We start from the raw sequence: 26,440 nt of genomic DNA, 5'->3' as shown, positions 1-26,440 counted from the left end.
CTTGCACATTTCTTGCACGGAAAACTTTTCTCTGTCCCGGACTCAAAATATTGTCCACCACAGAAATTGCTTTGTGGAGACAGCTGCAAATACTTTCCTGATGGCAAGGACAATGAGAAAACCATTTTGCTTAAGGAACTAGGGATAGGATGAGCAGCGGCTGTCCATGGTTCCATTAGGGCAGGGCCTGCAGCCTGTCCTGCCCTTCATTCCACCAGAAGCATGGCGCTGGGGGCACTGAGCACCTCCCTTGGGTTGGGTACAGACTGAGGCCATGCCATGGGCCTGCAGTGGGACAGGGTTGTGGGAAGCTGCAGCCTGGCCCTGCTGTGGCCTCACTGGGGCTTGTGGCCCTGGGTTGATGTGGGAACTGGGCCTGGGGGTGGACAGGGATGGGCAAGGTTGGTGGTGCCTCTGAAGTGCTGATAATCACAGGACTGGGGCAACAGGAGCTTTCCTCCCTGTCTTGCACCTTGTCATAACTAAAAATCCCTTTTCTGCATACAGTGCAGTTTCTTTTGTTATAAATACCTCCTGTGTAGAAGATGTCTGTTTAGCTTCACATCTTTTATGCGCTTTCCTATTCTCCCCAAGCCAAGCTGGCATTCAACACTCACTGCAGGGAAGAATCCAAGGCTAGAGCCATTTCTGGAGAGAAAAAGTCAGTGAAAGCAGTTTCTTTCAATGGAGAAGCTGAATATTCAGGATACCTGGCTGCCTGCTATCTCTATGCCTGCAGATGTACAAATATAACACTCATAAGGACCTTTTCCATGATTTTTTTTCCGTGCTTACATTCATCATGTCCTTTCCTGCATGGTGCAGGACTGGGAGCTGGGTTGGCACAGGGAGTATTGTTGCAATCGCCTCTTGGAAACTTTGGGACAAACTTACTCATTCCTCTTAGACATTTCATTAACTAAGGAGATAATAATCTGCTATGACATTTCTTAGTACAAGTTTTACTGGCCTGAAAGTAAATGTCAAAACTGTATGTAAGGCCACAGTGAGCTACGTACTGGCCAGTATCTTACATGCAACAGTGACTGGACTATTTAGCCTTACATTTTCTTTGTCTCCCCTGTATGTCTGTCTGGTCTGTCTGCATGTCTGTCTTAGGTACTGTGTTGAAATTTGTTTTTTTGCCCTAAGAAGGACCTCTCTGTAAGGGGAATCTTATTCTTTCTCTTTTGAGGAAAGCATTTCTTATCCACATCTCTTTATTCTCCACAGTAAAAGTGACAGTAATCAGCTGTGTATCCAGCCACAGTCCTCTTTTTAGGAAATCAAACAGATTTCTAGCTATGTCAACTGGGCTGATAAAAAAGCATCTGTTTGGCAGAGAATAATGCTGGAAAACTTTTTTTTAAAAGCAAATCAATATTTTGAACGACTTTGTAAAGTACAATGGCTGCCATAAAGAGTAGGATGGAACGGTGTATGGGAACTGTTGAGTTAGGGCCTGAACCACTGATTGAGCACCTGGGCAAAGGACCCGATCAGCCCTGGGAACACAGGTGAAGGCAATTCACCTCATTTAAGGGCTGACTGCCACTGGGGATAGTCTCTGGTTGGAGATCCCTCTCTTGTGGACTTTTCCCTGTGAGCCTAGATCTTTGGAGATGGGTAAGCACCTTTCCTTTGTAAAGCCATTCAATTTGTGCTAGTCCCTTTGCTACTTTACTCCTGCCCTGCCACCACACTGACACTTCTGATTGCTACAAACAGAATGGAATATGAGAGAATAGTTCAGTTGGAAAGGACCTGCAAAAGTTACCTAGTCCAACTGCCTGACCAGTTTAGGGCTAACCAAAACTTAAAACACATTAATGAGGGTGTTGTCCAAATGTCTCTTGAACACTGGGTGTCAGGCATCAATTGTCTTGTTAGGACAAACCCAACCTTGGCCATCCTCAAGGCACATAAATTTCTCTTGACATCTAGTCTGAATCTCCTCTGGGACAGCTTTGTTCCCTCATGTGCTCTTACTGGCACTTCCCTCTGCGCTTCCCCTCCTCATGGAGCTGCTGAGACCAATAAGGTCATTTCTTAGCTTCCTCTTCTCCAGACTGGACAACCCCTGTGTTCTCAGCCTCTCCTTACATGGCATGCTTTCTAGTCCTGTTACTAGCTTTAGTTCATCCTCTGAATGCTTTCAAGGATCTTGATTTGACATCCTTCCTATATTGTGGAGACCAGAACTGCACGTGATATTCAAGGTGAGACCAATACAATGTTAAATACAGTAGGAGAATCATCTTTTTTAACTGGCTAGCTGTACTGTATTTAATGCAGTAATTAGACATGACTAGCATATTTCCTATTTAGATTAAATCTTCTAGCAAAAATGGCAGAGGGAATCAATACAGAAATAAAATTGGTTTTTGGAAGACGTAGAAAAAATGTTATCAGTTACTATGACATATCTGTAGGATTACTAAGTACAACACAGATGAAATCATGGGCAAGTGCATAATGATTAAGATGAAATAAAAATGATTTTTTTTTAGGGGAGAAATATTGGCAACTGCATTTATAATGTATTAATAGGTTTGGAATGGGTGTTGTTTCTTAATTGGGTTTGAAAGCTTTGTAAGTAAAGTAATAGAGATGTGAGTCTCATTTTCATGAAGTGTAAGTCAAAACACTTGTAAAATTCACGTCAGACTATTCTTATTCTTCCAATGAGTGGTTTCATATAAAATAGTATTTATTAATACTATATACATATTATTAATAAAAATATTAATTTTATTAATACTATATGTAGTATTAATAAAAAAAAAACAGCAAAAGTCTACTGCGTATATCTTCTAATTGATATTACTTTTAAATGTACATGTAAAGCACACATCTTAATGATAAAAACTGTTCAGAAGAAAAGTAACTGTTCACTCTGTACAGTTCTTTCTGATGTATATCATCTACTTAGCTCTTGCCAAAACAGTGGGCGTGATATTGTTAGGATTATACTTTGTTAGAGAACTTACTCCATACTGATAATTCTCATGCCATTATTCTCTTTCTACTGTGCATGTGTACATTTATTATAATAAATCTAGTAGCTTCAACACAGTTTTTTAGGGAACAAATCTACAATTACCCTTCTTCATTTGTACAGAATATCCAGTGTGGGAAGTAACTGGGTTATTTGTTCCAAAGCTTTCTCAGATCTTCAGAGAGAGCAAAAGTAGTAACTGGGGATATGGGGGTAAAAGACGCAGTAACATTTTAACTGATAATATACAGGCAAAGTGCCTTTAGGACAGAGATGAAAGAGTGCTCTGCTGTGCATGTCCTTGCTAGCAATTTTTTAATTGAAATTTGGAAAATAGATGTTGAAGAGAAGAGATGAAAGGTTCATTGGCCTTTGAAATCTATATTGACTACAAAGACATAAAGCAAGCATTTATTTATTTATTTTTTTTTAAGAGTTAATGTGAACCAAATCACAGGCTCCAAAATTCACAGCTCAAACAGCCTGAAGTCCTTAAAAACTGATTTCAGTCTATTCTCTGCTCTCCAGGGAGAAGAGCAGGGTGGTGAAAATCTTGTGCAATGAATATTTGAGTCTAGTCCAAGGTAATCGTTATTTACTCACAGGGTGAAAATTATTCCTTGGGCTATGAATGGCAGATGATCTTTTGGATCTACTGACACTTCTTTACAGCCTGACAGTCTTTGTCTTAATGATTGCAGCTCACTATATTGTCAGACAGAAAAATAATTCTTTTTTTTTTTTTTGACACAAACTGGGACTAATGATGTTGTGTGGATGCAGAGATGACCATGGTAGAATGAGCTACTGAGGAATGAATACAGAAGTCCAAAATGAAACATTAAAATAGCCACTCAGAAATTCCTAGTTTAATATTCAAAGCATGGCAAAGAGTAAGTTGTGCTAAAATGCATTGCAGATTTGTTTTCTTCTGTTTGTTTTCTTTGTTGCATGTCTGAAATTATCAGTAAGCAGTAAACTTACTTGCATATGCATAGCATCTGGGAAAGACAATAATTCTCCTCCTTAGCAGTCCCTGTGATGGCTGTCAGGTAGGTTCCAAAGCATGTAAACTGCCAGTGCTGTGTCCTGCTGACTGAAAGAGGCTTTCACAAGTCCCAAGCCCAACTATGAAGAAATTTAGCATCCAGCAATGCCTTCATGCCTTTATGACCTCTGGCAGCCACTGGGAGAGATCTTGAAGTGTAGCCATTAATAATAATGCAGGAGGTCAGTGAAAGTGTTGAGAATGCAAAAGACCTAGAACAGTGCAACCTTTCCGTAGGTTTCCATGAGAACTATTAGTGTGTAATGTTCAGCTACACACAGAGCAGGATGTTTTGAATGGGTTCTTCCCATGTATTGTAGGATACACTGAAAAACTGAGCATACCAAAAGAATGTAGCAAGCTGTCAGTTTGATGACTTATCAGTATTCATTTACAGTAATTTATAGTGGATGACATTTCTTTTTAATTTGTAGAATATAATATAAATCCAACAAAGTGCTTAGGATCTCATGCTTCAAATATGCATATGGCTTTCCAGGAGAGGGCAGTCCATTCCCAGGACCAGCTGGCTCCCATTATGTTCTTAATCCAAGAAGTGTAACCAGAAATTCCAATAAAAAGAGAAAGTGTCTTAGATGGAGAACAACCAAGGCCCCCAAATGTATTCCATATTGGAAAAATCTGTCTTGGAAAAGAAAAACTATCAGTTTGTTTCTGTATTCTGAAAGATGAAAGAATGTAAATGTTAGTGACATCACATTGGTAATTAGTAATGTGCAGAAAGGGGGCACGGAAGTGGATATATCACCACAGCTGCACAAGGGTAAGTAAACAGCACAACCTGAGCTTTCACAGGGGAAGATTTTTCCCTATCTATTATGGAAATATAAATTGGTATGCTATGAAGAGCTCTAGAGGCAGCAAGGAGTTAAGACTGACCTCTTATTTCATTTTTCAATTCATTTCAATTTATGCTTCATATTTTTTATGGAATGATGTGAGGGGGTATTTCTGAGGAAAAAATAATGCAGTGAGTCACTTCGCTTACATTTCTTCTCTTGAAATCCTCCCTGTCCTTTCTCAACCTGTCTCTGCCATGGATGTGACTCATCCAAAAGAGCCTTGAACTCTGTTCTGCTGTAAAAGCAGAACAGTCATATTGACAAGAAATTGACTCTGCTGTAGTTTACCTTAACAGCATCTGGCTCAGACACTCCTAAGCTTGTCTGAGATACCATGTTCATGTCATACTTTCCAGGGTTATTGAAATCTAGAGGAGAGACTGGATCCTATCCTGTTGTGGTGTAGCAGCATCAGTGCACTGTTCAACAGCAGCTGTTCAGGTACTTAAATTGGCTTATTCACAGCCATTGCCGTACTGCATTGTAATCTACACAGCAGGAATCAGTGTGGGGAGAAAAAAAATCTCAGCATGGAAAAGGTGATAGTTTAAAAAAAAAAAAAAAGTCAAAAGTTATTGATTTTACTCGTTCACGCTTATTTTGTCATAGATGTTATTTACTCACAGTTTTATGGCCACATGCATACAAGTACCAAGACCTACCTGTCCAAGCATCCTGATGTATAACATGAGGGACAAGGGTTTGCTGATACTGCTGAATTCTCATCATATCTCTGGGTTACTTTTGAGTAGTAATGGCTAATTAGTTTTTGGACAAATTCTTTTCTATGTTCATCTTCTTAATGAGTTAGTAGCAAAACCAATGTCACAATAGGATATGCAGCAACCCTTTTGACTTCTTTCTATTCTCCAAGCAAAGTTCTTTGAAGCAGTGAATATACTGAGAGGACCAAAGAACTAGGAAAGTAAATTTCTAAGAGCCATCTACCTTTGGTAGGCTTGCAATAAGGATGGGAAATGATTAATTACATGATCCCAGGCTTCTCTTACACAGATACCTGTCAGGTAACAATTAGTAGTCCCAGCACAGAAATTAAAGTTTCTAACAGATTTATTCAAAAATCCAGAGCTACTGCATACCTTATTTTCAATTACAGTGACTGTGATTATGTCTGTTTTAGGACATGATCTCCACCTGTATAATTTTAAATAATAAAAAAAAAAAAACTCCACAAACAACCAACTCCCAAAAGCCTACACCTTAAAATACAAAATAGGGAATTATCAAAAGTTCTGTACTGAGTGGAGCTCTTATTTTCTAATCTTATCTTCCATTCTTTATTTGAATCAGTGAGACCTGTTTGCACTTTGTGCCCTAGTAGGCATCTTCACAGGCTTTGAGATGGAATCTTTATAAATGATTTAGTAAAGGGTATCAGAAAACATTTTATTTGGAAGTGGCAGAGTGAAGGAGGTTTACATGAATTTTAAAAGCTTAGGTTATTAAACTTAAGCTTGGAAAAATCTACCCAAATCAGAAGTAAAGTAGTGATAGAGAAGACAGTGGTCTTCTGGTTGCTAAAGTGATTGTTGCAAACTTAGAGAAATATCACTCCATATCAGTACAAAAATAAGACAAATTCTCATCCTGGAGAAACATCTTATGTGGGCTCAGTATGAAATTTGGATTAAAGGCTGAGGAAAGAATGGTTCTGATTTTGAATTTCCATTCAATTCATTGTACAGTGAGTTTCCAGCTAGAAAGTTTGGATATTGAAATGAGCTTTTTGCTAAATGCCAACTGTTCATACATGGGGCTTTAATTCTCAATATTTTTTTGCTAATGGGGCAGAATCTTTACTTAAATATCACACAACCTTGCCAGAACAAATTTGACTTAATACCTGTTTCTTCTCTTTTGGTGAATGCTGTAGATAGCCACTTAGAAGAAGGTAATGTTTCCAATTTCGAGCCAAACTGTATGCAAAAGAGATAAGGAATTTGGGAAATGGTGTACTGTAAGACACAATGGCACGCAATGAGATAGCACACAACTGTGCACATCATTTTTATACATGCCTGAAGCTCTGTCTTTTGTGGTTTTATTTGAAAAATGAAGCTACTGCACAACTGCAAAATCTCAGCCTGATGAGTTGTGTTTGGGTTAGCTGGAAGGACTGTATGGCTCAAAATCATTGGTGACTTGGTATTTGCCTGGGCTACAATAAGCTGAGGTCCCCAAGGGTCAAAATTATTATCTATATGGTCAGTATCTTCACTAGTGACCCAAATGATGTACCTGAATTTACTATCATCAAATTTGAGGATGACACTGAAGTAGGGGAGTGCTGATCCCACATCTGCACCAGGGATACAAGAAGCCTTTGTGTTGGGAAGAAGCTTGTTGAGAAGGATGTCACAAAAAGAGCATGCGAGTTGTGGAGAATATGGGATGAATATCAGACAACAGCATGTTCTCTGTAGGAATAAGGCACATTGCATATTGCAGTGCCTTAGAAAGAATTAGGAAGCAGAACAAGGGAGGTTTTGTCCCTTTTTATCCAGAGCTGATGATGCTGTATCTGAAATCCTGTGTCTGACTGTGAGTCATCAGTTCAGGAAGCAGTCTGAGAATGTGAGGAGAATCCAGATGAGCCAACCAATAGAATTAGGACATACAGTATGTGGCCTTAGAGAAGAGACTGAGAGAGTTGGGCTTGTTCAGCCTTACAAAGAGGAGAGTAATAGAAGATCCTGTAGTGGACTACAACTGCTTGAAGGAGATCAGCAAAAGTAACTAGGACAAACTCTTCTTGGTAATACCTGACAAGATAACAAATCAAAATGGTCACACATTTGCTTTGATAGTTTGATTTGCAGATGAGGAAAAAAATTAATGAGAAGGGTGCTGCAGCATAGAAGAGAAGTCCCAGGGAAACTGTGGATTACCCATACTTAGAGTTTTTTGGGCCTTGGTGAAGCAAAGTCGCTCCTGATCGGACCTGTTTTTAGTGGTTCAGCTACGAAGAGTTATATATAAATCTATGGTACTGACATAATTACCACACTTGAAGATTTCTTAGCATTCCCAAGTTTTCTGAAAGTCTGTTAGGCAACACCAAGGGCCATTAACATCTTCATCAGGATTTCTACAGTACTCTTAAAATTAATGAAGAACACAAAACCTCAATTCATGTTTTCCTAATTTCTATTGCTAATATAAAATCTAACTTTTGAACAGGTTTTTTTTACATTCTCTTTTATGACAAATTCATCTTCTGAACATATGCTTTATTTATCTCAAAACCATTAATTTGTAAGAAAACATAATAAGCATAGGAAAAAACTTACTCAGCAGAGGCAGGCAGAAGATGCGGCATTTTAAGTGCTCCTGAGAAGCAGAACAAGACGGAGATTGGGATTTTCCTAATTGTTGGTCCTGTCTTGATACCTGTTAATTCAGTGGAATTCAACTAGGTCACTGCTGAGAATTCCTTAGACTAGATCTAGGAACACTTAGTCCAGTTTTTGTAGTACTAGAAAAGCTGAAAAAGTTATTGATCCGATATGTGCAATGTAACTCATATTTTGAAAGGCTGAAGAGCATTAAATTTTCATTTGCATGGATGGTACACGCACATCATATCTCATCGGTGCTTTAAATAGTAGTGTCCAGGTAAAGTGCAAAGTCCTCTATGTCTTCTGCTTGTCTCCTCTGCTAGATCTGAAGAGAGTGAGAAGATTTCTAGTTATTGTGGATTTTTTTAAACTATTTTATAGGCTTTTGTGGATAAACATAGGGATGAACAGGTTCATACTGCAGAGTTGAAAAGCAGTTTCATTGAGAGAGAAATGTAGCAAACGTTTATGTTTGGAAGGCTAGAAATATCAGGTTAATATTGTATCCTAATATATAAAATATTAATGTTAATATTAATAGGTTAGAAGTCTGAATGTTGGATCAAGATCTTTCCTAGATTGATGTTAGTGCATTGTCTATCTTGCTATTTACCCATATTCCAGTCAAATCCACATTCTACCAGTTCCTTTAGAGTTCGAGAAATAAGTCATAGGGAAAATTAATCGCACAACAGCACAAATCAAGCAGAAGATTGAAAATGAAACACCAGAGCAATTGCAGACTCTGCTTGGAATAAGACGTGTTCAAGTGTGCTAGAAGAAGAAACAGAATTGCTGAGGAACTTTTTGGGCTAAATTCCAAGATAGATGGAAATGAGCAGATGGAAGTATTTTATTCTCTCCTGCTTACATGAAGAAGTTTTTTGATTGATGATGTTCTGAGAAAAAATTGCTCTGATGATATTCTGAGAAAAAATTGCTCTGATGATATTCTGAGAAAAAATTGCTTTGTTAAAAATACCAGTTCAAAGACTATGTTGATTTGTTATCAATGTGCTGTTATCAATCATCACATATACTACAAAAATATTCAGAAGGCTCCATTGTGCTGTTTAGGATGAAGTTAGAGTTCGTGACCCATTTCAAAGTAAAAATGTACTAAGTTCCTGTTCTCTACAAATATTTCATATTCTTTGCCATCCAACAGATCAAAAGATATTGTTTGTAATCTCTTCATTTTAAGTTTTTCATTTTCAAATTTACGCCATCCAGAAGAATTGCACATAATTTTTAAAACTGAAGTTTAGATTCAGATAGCTCTCAATATTGTAAGAGGCAGGGATCTGGGTGTGTGCACATTTGTAGGTGTATTATAAGCTCAAAAATGGCTCCTGCAAAGCTTTGCAAAGGGTACTCAGTATCTTGCAGCACTATGATCTAATCTTGTCTTACCTTTTTTCTTTTCAGAACGTGACTGGCCGTTGCAACACTTCACCATATGTGACACCATCAGACTATCACTACCTGGATCTCAGCAATAATTCTCTCTCAAATACCCAGAAATGTAAGTATGATGCACCTTGGCTCATGAAGCCCTGCAAATATGTGTGGGAACATTTCACAGAACAGATGATGTGTAAAGTACAAAAATAGTACTAATTTGTTTCTTTACTATATATTATGGAACATAGATCTTTACCAAGTGAAAAGAAATAACTGTTATTTTCTCCACCTTAGTTCAGAACAGTGATGAAGTGTCCAACATCTTCATAGCTAGAAAGCTTTCACGATAAGAAAGAAAATTAAATCTGTTGATCAAAAATGTGTAATTTGTTATAGAAAAGAAAACAGGAGATGAGCTCCTATTAGGATTGAACAAGGATTAATGTGGGAAGCAGTAATGGATTTGAAGAAAAAATGAGAGATGAGCGGACTGTAGAAGGCAGAACTCTCTTTAGTTATATTGGTTTCATCATTTCCATTGCAGTTTGCAACTAAGGGTAGACCTGATAGCCATTGTGATTGCTTTGTCATGTAAAACACATTCTTGACCATTGGTAAATATTTAAGCTGTTTAATTCTTCCCTCTATTACTCTCTGAAGCACTTTAAGGACTATTACAGCTCTCCAATGTTTATAAAGAGATACTTTTGGAGAGCAGTCAGCTATTTTACCATATTCATGAATGACTATTCTTGAGCATGTTCTCAAAGAGTAATGACAACTCTTAAATTTTTAAGGGCAATTTAAAGGGACCTTCCTCATTTATACTTAGTCTGCAATTTGAGTTTTGTGGGGGGAAAAAAAAGACATCTTAAAAGTTTGGACTTTTTTTAAAATCAAACATATTATTGTGGTTTAACTCAGCAGGGTCACTCAGTTGTTCATTCTTCCCAGTGGGATAGAGGAGAGAATCAGGAAAATAAAACAAAGTAGAACTCTTGGGTTGATATAAAACTATTTACTGTGATAGAGAAAAGGGAAAATAAAGTAGTTATGACTATATTTATATATATTTATATGTGTATATATATGAATGTATATACCAAGTGATGTGCCAGCATTTGCTCACCATCCCCCAGACAATGCCCAGCTAGCTCCTGAGCAGTGGAAGAGAGCGAGATGAACTTCCACCCCCTTCAAAATTCTGCTTCCATGTAATGTCATATGGTATGGAATATCCATTTGGCCAGTTTAAGTCAGCTATCCCAATTTTGTTCTCTCCCAGCTCCTTGGACCCTTTGCTGAGAATGTCCTTGGCTCTGCTTAGCAGAAATGATGAATATTGGCGTGCTATCAACATTGTTTTTCTCCTAGAACCAAAAGCGTAGCATCATACCAGACACTGAAGAAAAGAATTCCATCCCAGCTGAAACTAAGATACACATTCTCTTCTACTTTTAAGTACTGGAAGGCAACTATGGGGAAAGGGTAGAACAACAGGCTAACACAACATAAAAATGCAAAAAAAACCCCTCATATCCCTTTGGGGAATTCCTTGCTGTTCTACAGTGATACATCATCAGTAAGCTCCAGGTTTGGCTTGTTTTTTTCAATGGTAATTAAAGGAGATGTCCCATTGTGGTATCTCTCTCAATACCACTCCTTTACACTGGAAGACTGCATTGGCATATCTGCATCTGTAATAGGCAACTGAAGTGAGTTACTTAATTTTAGTGTGTCTAAATTTATAAATTAAAACAAACAAATAAACAAGCAATAACTTTTGGAAATAGGTAAAAGTTAGAAAATTCAGACAGATTAGTAAGCAGTTGCAGGAATATTTGAGAATAAAGACCAGAAGGCATTTCAAGGGTATTTGGAAAGACTTCATGTACCAGATGGTATCTGGCAAGAACATTTGCATTTAAGCTTACTTTTGCACACCAAATCTGTTTTTCATTAGGGAAGGAAAAGTTTCACATGCAGATCTAAAAATTCATAAAGTGTATTTTTTCATGAGTTTGATTTGAGAGATTAATGCTCAATGAGGAGGTGGGTGGTGTCTTTCAGCAGTGGTGACAGTGCACCTCCACTGGTGCAGATTTTTAAGAGTGCAGCATGCAGGCTCTTGTTCAGTGGCTGGTGAAAACGCATAGCTAATGCTGTTGACTGTGCTGAAAAATAGTGTTTTGTAGCTGAGAATTTGCTGTATCAAATACTGTTATTGTGCTTTCATATCTGTTGTAGTTTCCACAGAAATAACTAGGAAGCATTATTTTTCAGAGCGATCTATGTGTAAAGCAATGAATTTGAGTCATTGTTAATTCTCTCAATGTCTAATCCAAATTCCTTGTGATTTTCAAAACAATCTCAGTTCAGCTGCTCATACATTTTTGCTCATAAAGATGTGCATTCTAACTGGTTTAAGCTGAATGGAAGAGAGTTTCAGTGGCATAAATACTCAGGTGGGAGTGAGACTCGGGTTGAATCTCTAAGCAGCAGCAAGAAAAGGAAATATGGCTTTCCTGTCTGACAAGGACTTCAAAACAAACAAACAAAAAATATTGATTTTAAGACATAATTGATATGCATTATCCTGGTTTGAAGACCATTCCTTTATAAGAGGAATGGTGCAGGAAAAACAAACCAGTCTAACTGTCCTAGAAATACATTACAAAACTGTACAAAATATACTGACGTGCTTGTTAATGTATCTTAAAAACGCAACTGCAGATTTAAAATAGACATATTTACTGTCTAAATGACCACACTATCATATTTGGTGTTACATGAGATCTGATCATGCATTGTGTTCACTGAAATGTTCAGTCTAAATACCCAAAGCTTTTAGAGATGCACTAAAAACTAACATACATTAAAAAATTTCCATATTACTTAGAATTTTATAAATCCACATATGTTTCTTTGGAAAACAAATCCTCCAGCACCTAGGCAATTGAAAACAACATTTTAATCCGTGACATCAATTTTGCTCCTACTTCTTGTAAGCAATAAGATAGTAACTACAAAGTTACCCTGGATTACAGGACATTCATTCGTTGGCACACTTGCACCAGTCCCTACAAAAGACTTTTCTCAAAGATGAGACGAGAGCTACAGATTCTCTTAATTCGCTACAGATCTTTAATGTGGAACAAATTTACTAACAGTTGTGATTTAAATATACATGTTGCAAGTGCCAGTCAGGCACCTTAATGAACATCCTTCCCTTCTGGCAATCCTGAGCTATCATGGGTCTGATGCTCTTACAGCACCTGTGGCAGTAGATCAGCAAATCTGAAAATCACGACCTGATTTTGCTAATTTGAATGTAATTCATAAAGATTTTACCAGAGCATAGAGATACAAGAGAAAGAACTCTGCCTTTGCTAATTCACGTTTTGGTGCAGCTGGCTGAGGCTGAAAGCCTTGTGTCAGTGCACAACACTTTACTGATTCCCACTGGAATTATGGATCAACAAACAAGTTTGATAAATGAAGTTAATCATTTTCTTAGTTCCAATCTCCATTTTTTTAATTTCCAAACATTACCTTGGAACCAAGAACTTACAGAATAATATTTACATGTTTGTACTGAGTAATGAGAAAAGTAAAGACACTCTCATCTTACTTAACATGCTGTTATTCTGACATTTTTATGCATCGTTTTATCTAATTAAAGATGTAGACAACATTGCTGGAAATTAAGGGCAATGTCTCTGTAGAATCTCAGATTCTGCATGTTCAATCTCCACTGTCTGTGTTATGAAAGGGCTACGAAGAAGATAAGGAATGAAGGACTGAAAAGGACCTTCAGTCTACTTCCCTGTAATTGGAGAATTGTACCTTGCTATCACATGTGCAAAATTATCAAAGTCCAGTGTAAATTTGTGTATGTTGAAAGCTGATCTCCTACACGCTATTCCACCAGGAAGGCTGTTCTTAACCCTTGCGGCTCTGGAAAACCCATGAAAACAAGAAGTGATGTAGACAGAGAAGGAGTTGGATGAACTGTCATTTGCAAGACTGTGAAATCTCACAGGATTTCGAGTGAATAGCTTCTAGCCAAAGATCTCCTAACAGCAGTTTGTTTGCTCTGAAAACTATTTGAAAGCACCTGGCAAAGCCTAGAACTACACTAGTCTCCTTACGGCAGACTCTGCCTGGAGTCCCAGCAGCAGATTAAAACCAAAATTTCTGCTGTGGAAGTTCTTAGCTCTGCAGACAAAAAAAGAAAGGCCGTAGTCTAGGGAGATAGCTGACAGCTGAAAGGCATAAGTGGTTATAGTCATCACAGATGGGGAAAAAATCCTAAGCAGAGAGAAAAAAAGCTGTTCAGTTGTCCTTAGGCTTGACAATACTTTGCATGCTGCCATTTTCAAAAAGAAGTGAAGACACTGAAAAATGTACAGTGGTACTGGCATTTGACTTCAGAGGTCCCATCTCTTCACCAATAAGACTTACCAACACTCATTGTTCATGGTCCTGCTGTTTGATAAGACAATTAATGTTGGCCATGTTCAGGTACCCATGAGGACAGGAAGAGCTCTTCACATTATCTTTACAAATTGGAGGAATAATGGAGAAAGAAATGAAGGCCTTAATTTTATCCAGACAAAACAGTTATGGAAATACAATTGGAAAATAGCTAGCTGTGTGACGGTAGTTCAGAAAAAGTGATTGAATATTCCAGTTGTTCATAAGATGAGGAGGGCTTGGGATCAAAACTATACAGTTTTGGCATAGAACTTCCAGTTTGGAGAGGCCATTAAGAATCATCAATTATCTTGAAATACTACCTGTGAGGCAAGCTGCAAGAGGTATATTTTTTGTAGTCAAGAGAAAACTTGCAATTCTTTGGTAGGCTTCATAGAAACCTTCAGAAGATAAAAGGGTCTGTGCTCATAATGAATAATCTTAAAGTTTGAAGGACTCAAGATAAGTGTGAAAAGCAACCTGCTATGTCAGAACACGAAAGCCTTGGAGTAGAACATCTGAAAAGATGTTGTAGGGGCAGGTTAGACAACATTTGATAAAACTGATACGGACGAAGTCGCTCTGTTGCAGGACAGAAGGTTAGAGCAGATAATTCTATTTTTCTCTGAAACTTTCTATAGTTGTGGACCTCCGCTCTTTTTGCTTTCAATAGTCCATGACAATCTGTCATATAGCACTTGGAACAAGGGTATGTCAAATTCCATTGCTAGTTCCAAAGGAGATGTCTTTTTGTCTCTACTCACTTTTCCATTTTCCTGTTCTGGTTTGAAGCTCAAACTCCAAAGTTTGCACCTTTGAAAAAAGTTTAGATCTTGTTGAATAGTTTTCAAGAAGCCCAGCTCTATGTTTTAAAACTCTCTAATAATACAAATTTCTTATTCTACATGCTCATTTTGCCATTTTGATGTTTCACCTTCTCTGCATTTACAATATAGCGAGTGTTCTTAAATATTTAAATGTTAAAGTATTACTGGCATTATAGATACAAGGGAAATTAAATTAGCAGAAATAAACAAGGTGTGCCTCTGAATTTGAGCTTTGAAATGGACAGCCAAAATGGCTTTTTTTTTTTTTTTTTTTTTTAACTATAGTCACCAAGTTCAAATATCAAAGGCTGGGATTAAAACAGGCAATAAATAATATGAAATGAAGATGTGAAGATGAAGTTGCTCGCTTGCTGTCTGTAGTATTCTGAAGTGGAGCAGAATGCAGAGACTTTTGAAGCTTTTTAAGGGTAGGGATAGGAACAGCAAGACAAATTCAAGTTAAAGTAATAAACCAGTAAGTATGCAGATAAATTTATAAAAAGTGTAGGAAAGTATTCCAGTGGCAAGTATTTTAATTGTGTTTTTGAACTGATAGGATGGATTTGGAATTAAAAAGTTATTTAATGATATATAGAAAGTTCCTAGAAGCTTTCAACAGCATGAATTTTGAACTTTGGCTCAAAAATGTTCAGATGCTTTTGGCTGAGTAGAAGCTGCTACCTGCAGCAGGAGGAATACTTCAGTGGATGATGGATTATCTGAAACTCCATACCTGTTCCCCACAGCATGCAGTGAGGCCAAGTGGCAGCGTAATTTGTGAGGAATATACAGGAACACCTTCTTGTGTCCTGTTCCTACTAGAAAAGAAATGCAGAACAGAACTGAGATAAAGTTAAGATACTAGGTAAACACTAATTTCTAACTAGTCTATAACTACACACCTATCAGATTCACTTTCCAACTGAGAGATAAACATTTGGAAACAGTTTGTCTGACTAAACATACAAGACTACTTTGGGATGAGCCACACTCTAGGAATTATTATTTTTCTCATTTATTACAACACAACTTTAGTGAGATGAGCTTAGGAGGAGACATCTACACTGTAGATCTTTGCATTTAATCAGATAAATCCGTCTACAGTGTGTATAGTCCAATTGAAAGAGAGCTTGCTTCACTTCCATTTGTTCTTAAGAATATGCTTAACAAGCGTTCCTTCCATGTTGACATACTCACTGCTAATAGGATGGGAAAAACAATGAACCTTTGAGCAATTCATACAATTTTCCATGCAAGTGGCATTCATATACACTTTGAGAGAGTTTACCCATTTTTCACATTACTGATACATTCATATCATGAAAACAGTTTCTGTTTTAATCTACTCAATTTTTATATTTATAATGGATCACTTTGTTCTTTTTCTCATTTAGTCTTTATTGTCATATTATTAACATTCATTATATTCCTATGTATTCCATATTATAATTCATTTCTTATGCACAAATCAAACTAAAAGTGCTAAATAAACTATATTTCATTCAAAATGTACATAGAGTCAAAGAATCATAGAATCTTTTATGTTGGAAAAGGCTTTCAAGATCACCAAGTTTAACCATAAATTTGACCTACCAATCCTATCTAATGAAATCACCAAATGGTACTCTAATCATGAGGAGTTGTCACTGATTTTAGTGGAGCTAAAATATCCTCAACATTGTGATAAAGACAGCTGAACAGACTTCAAAATGTACCAATGTAAAAAAAAAAAACTGAATAATACTTGGTGTATTTGCAGTGCTATATCAATATAGCAATTGCTTCCTTTTTTACATTTACGAAATCATTATTATGTGTCAGTTAGCAATAAGACTACTTTCTTTAGAAAATATCTGCTACTAAAAGTATGGCACCCAAGTCTAAACTAATACACACTTGTAAAATTCAAGTTAGTACACTGAAGTCTCCTGGCTGTTATCATCCATCTTTTTTTCCTTACAATAGCAGAACACAATGCTGCTATTGAAAATACATATACTGATACTAAAACAGCTAGTGCGTTACTTGCAATCCTTTTGTGGATAAACTGAGTTTATTTATGTTTCAAGATGTCTTCAGTCAGACCTGAATTAACAAATAAGATAAATATCTCAATCGTATTTTTAATCTATGCTGTTAATGCAAAGGGTACACACAGTATTCAGAAATGACCTACCTCTTTCTGAAATCCCTACAATGCTTATTTCAGTAACCAAGTCTGAGGAGAAAAAGAAAATACTCTAAGTACATGTTTTCCAGTGGAAACACATACACAAATACATGATTTCTTGTCTTTTCTGTAGCAGGCACCTTGTGGAAGGTGTAAGCAAGATTCTTTCAAGGAAGAAAGAGATCTCTTAATTTAAGGCTGCACACCAAGATTAACACAAATACCACTGAATTTCATTGAAATTCTTTCATTTCAAGAGGTACACTTTATAAAAAGAAAAAAAAAACCCACTTTGTTATTGTGCACAGTCTGTTGTTTACTACTGAAAACTGAGATAACAAAGATCATGGCTCAAGAATGTATAACAATAATGCAAAACTCTTCCTTCTTCACAAATAGTTTTAATTGTCATGAAAGGAAAGCAAAAATAGGAGTAAAATGCATGTATCTTCAAATTGATCTGCCTACAATTTACAAAATATTTTACTGTGGTTGCAATTATCTCAGCATTATATAACACATGTAGGAGTCTTTTATCCTTAGGCAGCAAAAAGTCCTACGGCATATGTATAGACGTGATCTGAGATCATACTTCAATTTTGGCTGAAGATAGTACAGGAACTTTCTTGCTGTTGAATCTCCTTTGGTCTTCAGATCAGTCAGAAGGATTGAAGTCAAAGTAAGCTATGCATGGAAACTGAATTTTCATTGATCCAATTCATCCTTGGATCTTATTACATTTCTGTATGAATTTCCTTTTAAAGATATGCTATTCTGTGAATGTCTGGAAGTGTGCTGCTTATGACATTTTATTTGGAAAAAATAAGGGTATAACAGCACAACGTACAGCATTATAATGGTATTAGTGACCACAATGTCACTCATATGCACACTGAGCTAATTCTCAACTCCTTCACTATTTCCTCACCCATGTCATTGATCTAAATTTATCCAGAGCTGGATCACTCCCATAACACTAGTTGTGCCTTGGTAACTTGAACCACTTTGCAACAATAAACGGAGTAAACAACGGGAAGGGTATGACCAAAGATAAGAAAGTTCAAGGTCTTCTTGCAGTTTGGGAGCCATACGACTAAGTAATTCACACTTGTTTTATGTCCCTAGTAATTTATAATCAAAATGATAAACGTTCAGAATTGCTCTTCCCTGAATTCATCCTACTGTTGAGATTGAAGAAGTTTGACCTTAGTAGATGTTTTGGAATGATCCTGCTTCAATAACGTAGATAAGAAAATAGGAAATGTTATGAAAACAGTACACCAAAAATACAGCTTTCATGACAATTTGAACCAGAAGAAAACATTACCAAGGCCAAGTTTCCATTAACTAGCCAAGGTGCATTAACATTTTATTCAATTTGCAAATAAAATCTGATTCTACAAAGATCCCAGTAAGAACAGCAAACTGAAAATGTAAAGCTTATGATGAGACATATAACAGAGAAAGACAAAAATTCAGAATAATTTATCAATAAGAAATATAGTTTGGCCTTGTTTTGCTGACTTCAAACACATATGCACATGCTTTTCCTTAAGGGTTGCCAACCCGCTAGCCAGACACAGCTTCTGCAGCTCAGTGTTCATCCAATTAGAGATTCCCTTTCCATTACTAAGTTATTCAGTGTTCCCCCTTTTGACACTGTGCTTCTGTACTTCGTTGGGTCTGCAGGGGGTGTTCCCCCTTTTGACACTGTGCTTCTGTACTTCGTTGGGTCTGCAGGGGTAGCCTTTTAACACACAACACAACACTTTGAAGCACTCTTAAGAAGAGCAGTTAAGAACCTAACCGTAGTATTTTGGCTATAGGCAGCTTCTGCACAACACTTGCAGGCCTTATCCAAAGACTAAACACACGAAAACTATGGCAATGACCTATTTCCATCAGCCTCCAAAGACTTTCTGCTAAGCTTTTTGTTGTCAGGCGTGTATGCCTTAGAAGTGTTTTACAAATCCGTGAAGGAAAATAAGGGTAGAGAATGAATAAAATGAAATGACAGTATTTTTAGACATGAAAATGGAAAATTAGACACATAGCTTCCATTTTAAATTAGTTTTGTTAGGGTAGGAAAAATCTTTTCAATACCCAACTCTTCACACATTCTTGGACTGGCTTGTTAAATGCAGCCAGCAGCAAATCACGATCTTGTGAAATATGAGTACCTGCAAATCTCAATTCCATTGTGGACACGTACGCACATTATTTCCTTTGCTACTCTGCATTTTTTCCTCTGATATCTGATGTTTCATAGTTCTCTATTGAGAAAAATATTGTAATGACAGTGAAAAAGGAGTAGCGTAACAGTCATGGGGTGTGATGTAATAACAGTAGGCACAGTATTGCTCACAATATCGCAGTGTTCAGTTGTTTTCTGAAGTGAATGAGCATGGTGACCTTTAAATCTGTCCCTGCTACTTCTGCACTGTATTTCTTACCCACTGCTGCTTCGTCAAAGCCACTGGACCATGTTCAGCACAGCAAAGTTCTGGAAGAATCTGTTAGACTGGGAGTAAGTAGAAAAACTTCCTTTCAACTTCTGTGTTTTGCTTTCTTTGGATTTCAGTCTTGCCTCTTGTTTGTTGGGTTTGTTTTTGGAGGGGGAATGTGAATATTTTGGTAGCTCTTTTTTGTTGTTATTTTGTTATATGAGATGCCACATTTAAAAGAATCATCACGTATTGATCATTGCTGTTACCATTATTAGTACTATTGTGAGTTCTCCTGGCAGAGATTGGGCTCAGAGCCATATAGCTGAGCAGACCAACCAGGAGAAAGTTCCTTAGAGGTGAAACAGAGGTACAAAGAATAAAAACAATTTGTTCAAAGATGGGAAGAAAGGAGTGGCAAGACTAGAAACCCTAATCACTTCTCATTGCTGGGCTGTGTCCATTTTTCTCAGATAGCATTTCTGGACTCTGGGTGCATTCTCCCTTCCCCTCTTGGATGGAAGAGATCTGGGGAGTAATAGGGCAGCTGCTGCCCACTACAGGTCCCTGGGCTGGGCACTGTGTGAGATGTTCTCCTTGGGCTTGTGGGTATCATGCTGAATCCTGCTGTCTTAATCCTATCATCTGACGCACTTAGGCTAAAGCAGTGCTCATACTCCCTGTGATTAAAACGAAGGTGACAACACATGCCCATCTTCTTCCTCCATGTCTGAGTAGTGAGTGTGAGCTTGCTGACAATTTTAAAAATGAAAAGCATCGCCTACCTTCCAAGAGTTACAGTTATGTAAGGTACTCGTTAGCTTTGAGGCATGCTCGTGCTGCAAGATACTGAAAGACATTTGGAAAACTGCAAAAATCCTTATTTCAGCCAAAGCACTGTAGTTTGGTACACAGTGATGCACATGGAGCTGAGTGATTTTCCTGGTTTTGCAGAAATCTTGCCTTGAGATCTGAATAACTAGAGGGCTAGAGGGCTGGTATTTCAAGTACCTAGCATGTCTGACATTGCCTAGATCACTGTATGACTGAGTCTAACTTGCAAGGAAAAGAATCTCTGTATTTCCAGTAAAAAGTGAGCTCTCATTTTTCACTTAAGAAATATTTCCATGAAGCCTCGATGGTGTGGTGCATTTCCAGAGGGGCTTTAGGAGCTGTTTCTTCAGGGAAGACAAACTTTAATTGTGATCCTCTCCTACTTTTATTTTCCTGATGTTTGTGCAGTATATTTTTTATCCCATGGATGAGGACAAGCAATCAGATGGGATCATCTGAAAATTTCAGACTACCCTCTTCAATACAGAGAAACTGTACTCACAATATATTTGGCTTTTATTAATCTAGTTTGACTGACTATTAAAATACTCCTTTTACAAGGGCATAGACATTTCAGATGATCTGGAATTTATAGTGAAAGATAGGATAGTTTAATATTCACAGTACAAGCATCTTTGGTGGTTTAATATATTGTTGCGTGTAACCAACCACTGTTTTTCAGCTATCTGCTCAAAGTGATCATCCTTTGAAAAGAGCACATCATCTGAGCATACTTATCTGTGGCCTCAGCATAAAAGCTCCCATCTGCTGTGGCTTGAACTGAAATAACTGCCATTTCCATGTAAGACATATCTATAACTTTACTTAGATCACAACCAGATAAAAAGTTTCAGCTGTCCCTGAAATCAGACTATTTCTCCCCAGTTTTCACTCTATTAACCCACTCCTCCATATGCTGTCCTTAGCAGGTTGGTTTGCTTTGATGCTTATATGATTTCACAGAACAAAGCAGCTGAACTTGAGCAGTCAAGCCATAGCAAATAGCTGGGATGATAACCTTTTAATCCAGCTCATCATAATAGTTCATCTGACTTCTCTTTACAAAGCAGATTGAAATGAATAGGGCAACAGAAGAGACTGAGTGATGTGGCCTGCTGTGGTAACAGAGGTGACTAAAATGGCAGTTCCTGGCTGCAGCACCTGGCTGCATGACTCAGGTTGATAGGGATGGATGAGGCCATCCGCTAAAAGCCCCAGGTGTGACTCCTTCCCACACCTCTACTGTGCGTTCGTTCTCTTGCATGCTCATGCTTATTTCCACACCTCTTGCTGCATACCAGTGGCACCACAACTGATCTGAGTGTTCTCGAGTCCTTGATTGTAAATTCTGAGGGCTTGACTTGTGCACATACGGTTTAACCATGGAGACCTGCTGCCAGATGTGGTCTCTATCAGGTGACAGGGTGGCTTGTTCCAAAGGGCAATAGAGGTGAAATAACTTCAACCTCAAATTGTACTGCAGAGCTCCCACGGATGCTGAGAAATGCCCCACATCATTCATTCTACTCAGCTGGTACTTGTAATACCTCTGGTCAGGGGAGCAGACACTGTCAGATGTAGGCTTCCTCCATGAAGTAGTCGCAGGCCACCCTCAAGTTACCTCCTGGTAATACAGACCAGTGTGGAAGAAGCAGTTCCCTTTTCATAGATCCCTGCTGCTGGTGGTCCTTGCCTTGCATGTCTTGTGAGGACCAGGCCCTGACACCGAGGAGGCATCCATCTTGTTGTGGTGCTCTCCACTTGGGTGGTCTGCTGCCCATAAAGCAGTAAATCATTCCACAGTGTGTAAGGAGCAAATGTTCAGCAAGCCTGGCAATTATTTGGCTCAGGGTCTGAGGAAGTGGCTTGGCTTGTCATGCAGTGGGGAAAGAGACAGAAAAAGGTGCAGCTGTTCTGGGCCCAAATGCAGAGCTGCAGGACTTAGAGCCTGCCAGCCTGCTCTAGTCAGCCAGGGACTGAAGGAACAGTCAGGACAGACAGGGGGAGTTCAGTGGGATTAGTGGGCCCATCTGACCACCTACTGGTAAGAAAAGCCTTTCACCAGATTGCCCAGAGTAATTGTGGATGCCCCATCTCTGAAGGTGGTCAAGGCCAGGTTAGATGGGGCCCTGGGCAGCTTGATCTTGTGGGTAGCAACCTTGCCCGTGGCAGGGGGTTGGAACTGGGTGGCTTTTATGGTCCCATTCAACTAAGCCATCCTATGATTCTGTGTACAGTTTCTGCCTCAGAACATCCCTCTGCAGGGGTGAGCAGCAAAGAGCAGAAGGACAGGGAAACAAGAGGTCAAATGGGGTCCATAAAATAAGCAGTGCCAATACTTCCCTAAGTACCAAGAACTGCAGAAAAAGCTTCTCTACTTTCAGCCAATCTTTCTCGGACATTTGGTCTCAGTGCAGAAAAAAAGAGCTGAGTCATACAATTTTTATGAGGGCTCCTCCTGCCATTCTAATAGTCACTTAATTTCACAGGTAGAAGAGTTACCTAGTACACAAGAAGGGCATTACAAGCAAAGGAAGTTATTTAACAGAAATAAAATTATCTTGTGCATCTACTATAAAGAAGCAAGTTCTGTCTGCCTAAAAAATGCAAACTTTCTTTTGTTATAATTGCTCATCTAACCAGAAGAAGTCCCTTTGGTTTCATGTCTTTTTAAATCCCTTCCTTTTCTTTCCAGAACAAGCTGGCATTCAGCACTGTAGGAAAGAATCCAAGCTAAGAGACGTCTTTGTAGAGAAAATACTGTGAACACAGTTTCTCTCAATGGAGAAATTGAATGCTCAGGGCACTTGGCTAGCTGTCATCCTTATCCCTACAGATGCACAAATGTAATATTTAGCAAGGACCTTTTACATATTTTTTCCAGGCTTACGTTCGCTGTGACTTTTCCTGCTGAGTACAGGGTTGGAAGTTGGACAGACAAACAGACTGTGTTATTATAATTATATTTTTTAGATCCTCTGGAACAGCATGTGGGTTTTGCATTTCACTCTAAAGCATTTAATTTGGAAAATGAGTAGCATAATAGCAGCTCCTATTAATGAAGGGTTTTTGTCTTTTTTATAAAGTAACAGAACGAGAGTATGGACAAATTTATATTAAAAGAGCCAAGTATTTTGGGAAAAGGAAGAATCAGTGTCAGATCAGGCTAAGAACAAACATAATGATATCTGCAAAAAGCTGAAAGAGCTCAACTGAAAAAACAATCAGTATCATTTTTGTTGGTAGTCCTGAAAGGGTAGCTCCTTAGGTAGATGGTCTGAATGTTCACTGAAGAGTAGATTTCACCTTTGTAGAGCTAGAATTTGCAGAAAAGCAGAGTAACTCTTGTTTCTCATGGGACTTGTTCCTGTTCTCTTTTTGATGTCTTGTTGCTGTGACAGCTTGCTGCCCGGGAGGGAAGGTACAAGTTGGGGAGAAAGTGAATGTCCTTCCTACATGACAGAAGAACTGATACAGAGCCAGTGCAGGGACAGATCACACTGCATAGTTACTCACATAGTTCACCCAGCATGTATTCTACTTCTTACACAGAATTGTCATTTTTGAAATTAACTTTAAAAATTACTTGGCAATGTGTCCTCATATTATCTCACTGCCCAGCTGCCTTTGTTCTGGATTATAGAGATCAATGATGTATCAGTGAGAGAATGTTAGGACGTAGGCCACTAATGGAGATAAAAATCAGGGTTATTTCCATGTCCTTCTTTTACATATTTAATGAAATGTTAAGTTATGCTCTACTGAATAACGTGCAAGAATCTGCCTTGCAGAAGCTATCAAAACATCATTATACAACTAGCTACATTTGTCAAAGCATGCAGTCATTCAGAACACCTTTGCATAGTTTAAAATCTGTTAATCTTTAGATTCATTACCAGAGTTACACATGCCATCATATTCTATAAGTTTGTCTCATTAAAATATGTGCAACATATTCATGTAGTCGTGTACAGATAAAAAAATTACAGAGAGCAGTAAACAGCTCAAATAATGCAACATGACTTTACAACACAGAGATGTAACAAGTTCTAGAAAGGGAGGACATACAGGAATTCTGGGCAAAATGAAAATGAAAATGAGACATGGAGATGGAGGATTTTCCATCGTGGTGCAGGCGTGGGCCCGCATACAGGTTAGTGGATTGCAGTACTGCCATGTTTCAATTAGAGAAATACAGGAGACCACTGTTGGAGAGGTATACATTCTCTTTTTACAGTCTTTTGCTAATTTGTGGATTTATTTGTGGCATTCATTTGTTTTAAGAATTTTAGGGGGTTTTGTTTATTTGTGTGTGCTATTAAATACAGTGACAGACACACCTTGCACTCCTTTTCTGCTCCCCCAGACCAGCACATTTAGAACAGCTGGTGCCCTAAAGGAGGTGCAGCTGTGGTTGATTGACACTTGCTTAAGCAGGTTGGGGTGAGAATGGGCTGGTGCCTGCTTTGAGGGGCTGTTGGCCAAGTTCTGATTCTGGACATCAGGTAAAGTGCTTATATCAAGGTAAAGTGCTTATATCAAGGTAAAGTGCTTATATCAAGGATTTGGATTGGAGTAGCTGTAAGGAGTTTCTACAGCACTGAGGATGCTAACATAGAACACATGGGACATTATTTTAACATAAAAGTTTCAATTTGCATCTAAAATACATATGTATAAAAGAAAACGTGCTAGAGAAGAAAACTTATTTGCATTACTCTTGTAAGCTTTTAAAGCCTATGTTCTGGAATGAGGAATTCTCCCATTAAGAGGCCTGAACAAATTGATTTCAGTACTTCGCGTACTCCATCGTGGCTTTAGACACAATACTGAGAATACAAATTGACCAAAATTGTTATTTATTTAATGTTTACAATACAGCAGAGTGAAAAAGTTCTATCTGGCTATTTTCTGTTATTGTAACAGAATAAGGAAAGAGATGGTCTCTGCTCGGAAGAACTAGCTGTCTAAAAGATTAGACGTGATAAGATCAAGAAATAAATCAGACTGGAGCAGATGAGTAGGAAATGCAGGTAATTGGTTAAGACTTGTCTGCATTCAATCAGGAACACTTTGCACAGTTTTCCAATTATGTAAGTTCTGAGATTACAGGTTTTCACTTTAAAAAGGACACATTTATTTTGCGTGGTGAACCTGCTTTGTTGAAAGTTCAATTTCTACGCTCTTGCTTTCAGGCTTAAAGGAAAAGTAGTAGAAGAGGAGGAGCTCATTAGAGCAGCCCATCAGTCCCATTCACTGCAGAGAAGAAAGAGTTGAGAACTTCAGTTTCAAGAGGCACTGTTGCGTGCTGATCTCTGTGGGCACACTCTGCTAACTGCCAAGGTTTGGGTTTCTTTTTTTAACAGCTTAGCATGGCTTTTAGCAAGCATAAATATAGCTGTACAAATAGTGAGAAGCTATTTTTGAACATTTTGTTCACTGCTAAATACAGAATTGCTAACTCAAGCATTCAGAAGTCATGATTCAGGTCCCCAGAATGAGGAGGCTGGCCTTAGTACGTAGATCCTTTTTTGTTTGCTGTCTGTTTTGCCTACTGAAACTTTAGAATGTCTCTGGATCGTGTCTTCAGGCTTTTTACTTCAAAACTGAAAATAGAAGTTTAATCTGAGTTTATATTTGCAGGCTCTTAGAGCCAGGACTTAAAGAATTCTTCCTTATGCTTTGGTACAGATGGAAACCTTGGAAGCAGTGTAAAATAAAATCCTTGCATTCTAATCTCCTATTAGCTCTTTAACAACTGTCAAGAGACTTTCTTTGCTTATCTGCCAAAGTGTATGCCATCCTGGTAGCTGAAATTTCTTTAATCAAAAAGGGGAATATCACCACTGACCAGACAGACCAGCACAAGACTGACCAACGCACCATTCATCTCCTACCTTCCCTTGTTTTCAGAGCTTTGGCAGAGGGGGAACACAATGGCTCCCTGTACATTGTCAACCCAGCGCAGAAAAGCAGCAGTATTCTGAGTGAAGAAGCACTTGCTCATGCAGCATAAA

General features: G+C 38.1%; 1 long non-coding RNA gene across 3 annotated transcripts; it reads left to right on the top strand.

Annotated features, from left to right (window-relative positions):
- The first annotated feature begins 1,570 nt into the window (after positions 1 to 1,570).
- LOC116243044 (uncharacterized) lies at positions 1,571 to 26,002 on the top strand. 3 transcript variants are annotated; one of them, XR_016464707.1, is made up of 5 exons: positions 1,571 to 1,626; positions 3,527 to 3,582; positions 5,266 to 5,350; positions 9,697 to 9,793; positions 25,619 to 26,002. It is a non-coding gene; the product is annotated as an uncharacterized LOC116243044 (long non-coding RNA). The 3 variants fall into 3 exon arrangements; XR_016464706.1 differs by lacking the exon at positions 25,619 to 26,002 and adding an exon at positions 13,604 to 14,472; XR_004169861.2 differs by lacking the exon at positions 25,619 to 26,002 and adding an exon at positions 10,958 to 13,592.
- The last annotated feature ends 438 nt before the right edge of the window (positions 26,003 to 26,440 follow it).

The sequence above is a fragment of the Phasianus colchicus genome, chromosome 2 (genome assembly GCF_987193195.1).
Source record: "Phasianus colchicus chromosome 2, bPhaCol1.hap1.1, whole genome shotgun sequence".
Classification (NCBI taxonomy): domain Eukaryota; kingdom Metazoa; phylum Chordata; class Aves; order Galliformes; family Phasianidae; genus Phasianus; species Phasianus colchicus.
Note: the sequence above shows the minus strand (reverse complement) of the source record. Positions and strands in the feature narration are given on the sequence as shown.